The 8,461-nt window shown below is 46.3% G+C and overlaps 1 protein-coding gene across 1 annotated transcript in view; it reads right to left on the reverse strand.

Moving 5' to 3' along the window:
* GTF2I (general transcription factor IIi) overlaps positions 1–7,610 on the reverse strand; it is a 71,020-nt gene extending 63,410 nt beyond the window's left edge. Inside the window, exon 1 of the mRNA XM_066333148.1 lies at positions 7,418–7,610. The gene's annotated coding sequence lies outside the window, so the exon portion shown is untranslated. The remainder of the gene's footprint in view (positions 1–7,417) is intronic.
* Between the last annotated feature and the right edge of the window lie 851 nt (positions 7,611–8,461).

An 8,461-nucleotide genomic window follows, 5' to 3' on the forward strand; every position in this document is an offset into this window, starting at 1 on the left:
ATGTTTGGGTATCGTTGTTCCATTCATTGAATCAGCGTGATTTTGTGCATCTATGGCATAATCAAAACAACCTTTTTGCATCTGCTTAGCAGGTGTACCCTTGAATGGCACATAAAGTACAAAAGTAATTAAAATGTTGTCAAAATGCAACACTCTTGCCAGAACAGTTGTAATACCACAACCCACTGTATAAACTACGGGATTGTTGGGAGGACAATTTACCTGTTGCTTCGCTTAATCCCCAACAGTTAGACATTTTAGGGACATTGTCAACTGAAAGATGTGTATTTTTTATACACCAGGACCTGATATGTGAGACCAAATTGAAACAGGAAAGCAGAATTTAACCTCTGATAATTTCTGAATTAAATACATTGGCTTCTTTTGTAGCAAAAAAAGATAAATGAAACTTTCTTAATTTTGAGTGCTTTGGCTAGATATAAATAGCACAAAACATGCTACTTTGCAAAATCGTGCTGCTGTTCATTTTGTTTTGTTAGCTCATGGACATGGCTGTGAAAAATTTGATGGCATGTGTTGTCTGAAAGATTTTCTGGGATAGATTACTAGAAGGGTTAGGTTCATCAAGCTGGGTAAAAAACCCCAGTCAAACTGGGCTTATCATTTTTGTACTATCATAATTATTTCGCTCATTGTGTTTGTTATCCTGTCTGCAAAGGGCTCTACAGAGGACAACAGAAACTGCCTTTGTAATAAAAAAAAAGTGAGAACTGTAACAGCTAACAGCTGGCCTGAAGGCCTCACAGACACAAGTAACCCTGACCTTGACTGCATCAGCCTGTACCCATGAAAGAAAGGAAGTCAACATTCTTAGTAAAGAGCACTGAAAAGCAGAAGGACTTAACTGCAAGGACCAGGTGCTGGCCAATCTTTGGCGAGCACAGACACAGGCAGCTGCTGGCCAGTGAACAGGATGGTAACAAGTTGTTACCCAACTGGAATCGAATGCACAGTTTTTGAAAACTATATAAATGTGAGCTGTGAACAACAAAGATTGCTACTGTCACTTGAACCTTGGAGTGTAGTGTCTGTGGTTTCTGGCTCAGGTAAAGAGCTCTCTCTTGCCTGGTACCATTTGCTCAAAGTGGAAGCTTTGCTTATGAGGGGGTTGTTTCCCTTGAGTTTTTCTGGGCTCCCAACAGCAGTAACTCAGATAAACTGCTCTGAGTTTATAAACTGCACTCAGTTCTGATTGCACTGAGCAATCAGAAACCATTTCCAAATGGATTTTGCAATACCTGTCAGCAGCATGAACCTAAGCTGATCCAAGGTGAGGCACTGCTTTTCAGCGTGGAGAGTCAGTTCTCCCCCTACCATCGGAGCAGGGACCTGAGGCAGCAGAACCAACACTGGCAGAGTCTAGCAGGTTTAGTGAGCAGCAACACACACTGATCTCACACACCCCGAGCAACTCTTATCTGCCACTAGAACTGCTCTGTAAGCTCTCACCTTCCCTGTAGGGTTTGCCACCACCCTTTCCCTTTGCCTCCCAGATCACAGAGTCACCTGTGAAGGCCACCTTCTTGGGGGAGGGTCAGATACCATTTTCCCTTTGTCTCCCTACACGTGGTCACCTGTGGCAGGCACCATCTTGGAAAGGGTATTTCTGCCACTTTGGGTGTCTCTTTGTTTCCCAGGAATTAGTGATATTTAGCAATTTTGTAGCTAATGATTATTTACTGGTTTTTTTTTGCCTGTTGCTTATTAGTACACGGTTGTTTTTTCACTTATCTCTGCTCATATTCATTTTCTCTTAATTGGTAAAAGGGATTGACCAAAACTAAGTGGAGGTAACTCATTTAGACTGTCTATCTCTTAAAATTGTCTTGAACCAAGACACCAGGACAGCACGGCTGATGCTGCTGTACACTACAACAACACAAGACTCCAACCTGAAGGCTGAAAATTACTCCTTTATTTTTGGGATGTGTCTCCCTTATACTTTTTTACGCAGACGAATTTGATTGTTGAAACAAAGACAAACTTCTTAAATCACACTGGTCAGACCAGAGGGACATCAGGAGAAGTCCCTCCTAGGGAAAGAATGTAAACAAAGTTTACAGCTACAAAAACATTTCTCTTGTTTACAGAAAATTCCCTGGGAAAAGAATTTCAGAAAACCAAAACATCTCAGGCATGAACCAGGGCTGCACATGGCTCAATGCCATCTAACAGTGACTTGGAAAAACAAAGGCCATCACTCTGAATATCCATCCTTCCCTGTCCCTGTAGGACACAGAAGACCCCAGATATTTTCAGAAGGCAAAGTGCATAGAAAAGAAGGCTTTACTGTTTAAATTCTTACTACCTTTTATAAGGTGTTCCAATACAGACTTAACATGGTTGGTGAATAGGAACGACACCTCTCTAATGCTATTGGTTAAACCAGAAAAACAGCAAACACCAGCTGGACAAAGATTGTTTTGAGAAAGGACAGTTGTTTACCAAGATTGTTTTGAGAAAAAGGTTTCTTGAGAAACTTTTCCTTGGAAAATGTTAGCAGCTGCTAGCAGACTAAAAATCTCTCAGACCTACACTTCCCTTCTTCACCCTGCTCTGTATGCTGAGCATGACACCACACTGTCTGGGGTGGCCCCGGGGTCAGCAGTCCCAGCTGGGTCCTCCCCAACTCCTCGTGCCCTCCGGCCTCCTCACTGCTGGGGAGAAAACCAGAAAAGGCCTTGGCTCTGTACAAACACTGCTCAGGGGAAATGAAAACATCCCTGAGTTATCACCACTGTTTCCAGCAGAAATCCAAAACAGGGTCCTAGACCAGCTACTAAGAAAACTACCTATCTCAGTTACAACCAGCATACCACCTAAGGTGAAGACCACCACGATACAGCACTAAAAACATGCCTGAATTTTCCTTTTAAAGGGACAAAAAGACCAAATGTTACAACCCACTGAAGGCAGGGTAAAAGTTTTATGCTAACAGACCTCCTGAGGCAGTTTAGAGTGAAACAACAGTGAAAGATCAGTATGTGTGTATATATACATACACACACACACACATATATATAAAAGTATACATCATTATATTATATTACATTACATTACGTTATATTATATTATATGTCTTAGTTATAAAGACAGGTTACATTATATTATATTATATTATATTATATTATATTATATTATATTATATTATATTATATTATATTATATTATATTATATTATATTATATGTCTTAGTTATAAAGACAGGTGCCTGCCAAAGAAGGCAGAAACCTCTCTTGGAATGGAGAGTATGACCCCATTCTCTCCGAGTTATAACTTTTCAGTGCAGGGCGCTCCATGCAGAGTGCGGCAGAGGGCACAGCAGCCCCTTACAGCCCGCACCCCGCACACAAACAGCAGCAGCAGAAGCGCGGCGCGCCCTCCCCTGTGCCGAGCGAGCGGCGCGCTCCCTGTGTGCAGTGCCGGGCGCGGCCGGCAGGGGCGCTGGCGGCTCCCGGCGGCCACGGCCCGTGCCATGGTTCCCCCGCGGCCGCAGGGGGCGCTGTGGGCGGGCTCGGGCCGCGCGCGGCGATGGCGGCCGGGCTGAGGGGCCGCCGCGGGCGGCAGCGGAACCTCGGGGCGGCGGCGGGAGCGGCGGGGCGGGCGGGCCCGGGGCGGCGAGCCGCGGGCGGCGGGAGCTCGGCGGCTGCGGCCGGAGCCGTGCGCTGCCTCGGCGGGCGCGGGCCGCGGCACGAACCCGTGTGGGCGCCGGGCGGCTCCCGAACGGGGCCCGGAGAGGCTCCTGGGAGCGGGAAGGGCCTCGGGGATCCCGGGGTTTCCCGTTTTCCGTCTGCTGTAACACTGCTGGTCCTGCACAATTATATTGTGGGAAGGCCTCAGAAATGAGTCTGGGCACTCTGAAGGTCTCTGATGGCTCTTATCAGCCTTCTCCCCATCTGGATGAATATCCAGCTTGTCGCTAAACACGGCTGATTTGTTGTAGTCAGCCTCCTGTGGCAGATGTGCATTCTCTCTGCACCTGACCTTTTCTTATATAGATCCGAGGTTTAATCACCACACTCTCAAAAACTCTCCTTCCCTTTGGTTAGGAAGTGAAAACCAGGCCTCAGCAAAGCACCTGCTGCTTTTGCAGATGGCCAGTTGTTTGATGCATTAACTTTTAAAATTCCAGTCTCTCATGCCAGATCATGTCATGTCACTCCAAACAAACATACATACAAATATGTATGGCACTCCTTCTTGATGGCTTCTACTGTTCAGAACAAGAACACTTGCAATACTTGGGACAAGATAGAGGAAAAACTTTCCATCACTCCTGAACTCACACAAGGCAGACGCACCAACCTTGAGAAACCCAGACATAACAGATACCCTCTCTAGAATTGCTTTGTCTGACACACAAAAACCAAAAGCAAAACAACCATGGAACAGGGGGCTGCTATTTGAAGCGTTCTACTGCAGCATCTAGGCATTCATAAATTACACTGGAATCATGTAAAGAAAATGAAAAATTGATCACAGCACACCTGACCATCTGATAATTCCTGTCTTTACCAGTGTAATTTTATTTACTTAGTCAACATGATGACCAGGTTCACCAATAATTACTTTAGTTCTGTGTATCCATCAACAAACAGAATATTTGAGAAGTTAATTAATCTAAACTCTGTTGGTATTTCTTTAATTATAACAGCATTGCTGTTGACACATTTTTCAGAGACAGAAATTGCTGTCCTCACTAGTGCAAGATGGTCTTTTGTATTTCTATACTACAAGGGTCACAAACAGCAAACATAAGATTAACATAGGTTTAAGGACAACCAAAACCTTTTTCATTCTTCTGGATCAAAAAATTTGCTTCACTGATGCAAACCATGGAAATTCCATCTCTTCAATCATCCCACAAGTCCCCTCCATTTGGTCACTTCATTCCTCCTGCAGCTCTACCCCTTGTTCTTATTATTACATTTAACCAAATGAATCAGAACACTGATTTCCATGGAATGAATTACATGTGCTCTTCCTTGCATTAAAGGAAGAACATTGCTCAATTGTATTATGAGGGTCTCCTCATCCAGAATAAAAAGTCCAGAGACCAGAAATAAAAGTCAACTCGACAAGCCGGCGTTTGGGAATGTGTCAGAAAATTACAAATACACAATCTTTTCAGAGGAACGCAAGCTTCCATCAAATTTCTATGAAAAAGTTCTCACATCCTGATGGATATGGAAAAAGGTTACCAGTAGTGGCACCTCACTAGTCCCTAGGGTCCCCAATTCCAGTTTGTTTAGAAGACAAATTTTTATGCCATCTAATTTACACAGCAGAATAATAAGTCTATTTTTTTTTAGTTTAGTTACTGTTTTCTTTCCTTTAAAATGCTTTATTGGATTTTGTTATCTTAAATGCAGAGTTAAACAAGCAGAAAAAAATAATATTTACAAAAGGAGTCTGTTCATTATTGTGAGATACTGACTGAAAGACTTGTACACCAACAACTCAGCTAGCTACATGATTAACTTACAGGGGCAGCTGCATTCATGAAATAGTCACCATGCAGATGTTTCGCTCAAGCCCCTTAGATACCAAATCTTTGGTAAAAGAAGTCTGCAAACAAAGAAATGGCAACACAACAGGTGATACCAAAAATATTTTGCATTTAAAAACTCTGTCGTGAAGCCAAGAGAGGCTAATAAGGTTATATGTCCATACAGATGTACAGTTATAGGCCAACCTCTCTTTAACACCAGGCTGACAGGCTTCTGCAGCCATTCTTTGTTGTCAGCTGGAGTTGCTCTTTGCTGGTGGCTCTAATGTCACACACAGGGCCATTAGGATGACTGGAGGGATGGAACAACACACATACGAGGAAAGGCTGAGAGAATTGGGATTGTTCAGCCTGAAGAAAAGAAGCCCCAAGATGACCTAACTGTGGCTTTCCAGAACATGAAGGTAGCCTACAAAAGAGCTGGACAGAGACTTTGAACAAGGGCCTGGAGAGACAGGACTAGGGGGAAGGGCTTTCACACTGACAGAAGGCAGGGTTAGACTGGATATTTGAGGTGGTGATGCCTATATAAGTCGCTTGAGTTACAAGATACCAATATAACCTGATATATCTACATAACCTGATATCAGTATAACTAAAATAGTGACTTTTTATATATCTATGTAACCTGACATCAATATAACCTGAATCACAGCTTTTTATACCTGTATAACCTGATATAAATAACTTTCCATACAATGTAATGGCGTTTATATAGCTAACTAGTTGCTTAATGCTGAATAGACAAAAAATAACTAAAAAATATAGGTGGATAGCTTTAGAGATATATAAGTATAGCACTAATGAGAAATTGCCAAATGTAAAGCAAATTTCCCACAAAATAAAGCCTTTAGACTGGTTAGGACCAGATAGGCCCAAGAACACTGTAACGGTGCATGCTCTGAAGACAAAGTTGAGAAGTTCAGAGATATGAAGAAGACCTCGGAAGCCTCCATCAAAGACCACCGGTGACCCCCAAACTGGGGAGGTACAAGCGCAGTGCAAAAGAACTATCTGATAACCATGAGATCACAGCATGTAAATTAGTTCTGGCAAAAACATGATGTAATAGTGACATAGTGAACACTAAGCAATACTTACTGTACAAATATACCACAGCACTTGACATGGGTGGAGAGATATCTCCACTTGAGTTAGGTGGAGATATCCTCCTCAGCACCAGCGCTGCAATAAACAAATACCTGCTCTACAGACATCGGTCCATGGGGATATATTTCTGGCCTATCTTTTGGGCATCAGTGGTAAGGCCCTGGCACAGGCTGCCCGGAGAAGCTGTGGCTGCCCCATTCTGGAAGTGTTCCTCATCAAGCTGGGCAGTGCTAGGAGCGACCTAGTCTAGTGGAAGGTGTCAGAACCACATGACTTTTTAAATACTTTCCAATCCAAAGCTTTATGCGATTCCACCATTTCTACCCAGCGGAATGGAGCCTGGGTGCCAGTCCCTGCCTTGGGCGCAGGACAGGTTGAGGACTGCACACGTCACGGCCGTGCGGTGCGGCACACAGGAGCGGACCGGACCGAGCCGGTGCTGTGCCCGCAGGCGCGGCCCCGAGGCCGGCCCGGGCTCCCCCACAGCCATTTTCCAGCGCCGCTCCGCCCCTGAGCCCCGACGGCCGCCGCCACGCGCACGGCCCGCGCACGCGCGCGCCGCCCCGCCAGCCAATGGGAAGGCGGCGTTGCGGCGGCGCGGCGGCAGCGCCCCCCACTGCCAGCGGCGGGGCCGGCAGCAGCGAGCGCACCCCCCTGAGGGAGCGGCCCCGGCCGCCGGGCCCCATCGGCCCCTCACGGCCCCGCAGCCCCCGGGACCGCGCGCCGCCGTCCGGCCCTCGCCCCACCCGCCGGCCCCGCGACTGCCCCCTCACTCACCCGCTGCGGAGGGCTGGCAGCCCGGTCCCTCTTGCTGAACACGTCCCGCGGCTACGCGGGAAAGGCCGCGGCAGCGGCGGTTTCTCCGCGGGCTCTCGGCGGCGTTGCGCGGCCCCGCTCCTCGTGCGCGGTGTCGGGCCGACCCCAGCGCCGCGCCGGGCGGGGGATGGTGCCTGGCGCAGCCGCCGCGGCGCAGGCGCTCGCAGGGGCCGCCGGGAGACGCAGTCTCGGGCCGGTGCTCCCGCCGGGCACCGCGCCAGGGCGCCGGCCGGGCACGGCCCTTCCTGCTGCGGGAGCCGGGAGGGTCCCGGGAGTCACCCAGCGCCGTGTTGGTACGCATCGGCACTCTGAACAGCTCTCCAGAACCAACCATGGCAGCAACAGCCTCCGCCAGCAGAAAGCATTACTTGGGGTTAATTAGGACCTTCGTAGCACAACAGTTTTTTTATTTCATTTTCAAAGGCGTTAAGCGTAATAAATGCTATCTATGAGATCTTTTTTCGTGGGAAAAAAGAGTGAAATGTTTTGTCTGACATCACTATTCCTTTCCTTCGAATTTAAGTTCAGTGTAGTAAATGTGGATGGAAAGCTTTCCATTTGAAGGACTATGATAATTTCAAAATTTGATCCAAATAAAAAGTACGGCAATTAAAACCAAAATATGTTAAATCAAACTATCATTTTGATAAATAACATTTTATTTACGGTGTGTAGACTCCCAAAACTGCTGATATATTTTCAAAATGTGGACTGTGTTTTAGAGTTGGCCAAGAGTTAGCCACCAAACACTACATCTTTAAATCTTATTTGTAAAGAAATGCAAGCATTCAGCTTCCTCCTAGTTGTAATAAATAGCAAGAAATCCATCTAGGGAATAAAGCTCAGAAGCTGGAAAAGGGCCCTGCAGGATATGCTTTGGCCATTCTAGTACCATCACGGAAGGCTGTGGACTTGTGCAAAACAATTACCCAGCTGCAAACCCTGACCAGAGTAGCCTAAACAAATAATCTGAGTGATTCAAGATATCATGGATCTTGTGGCTCC

This window comes from Sylvia atricapilla, chromosome 20, assembly GCF_009819655.1.
Source record: "Sylvia atricapilla isolate bSylAtr1 chromosome 20, bSylAtr1.pri, whole genome shotgun sequence".
In the NCBI taxonomy this organism is placed as follows: Eukaryota; Metazoa; Chordata; class Aves; order Passeriformes; family Sylviidae; genus Sylvia; species Sylvia atricapilla.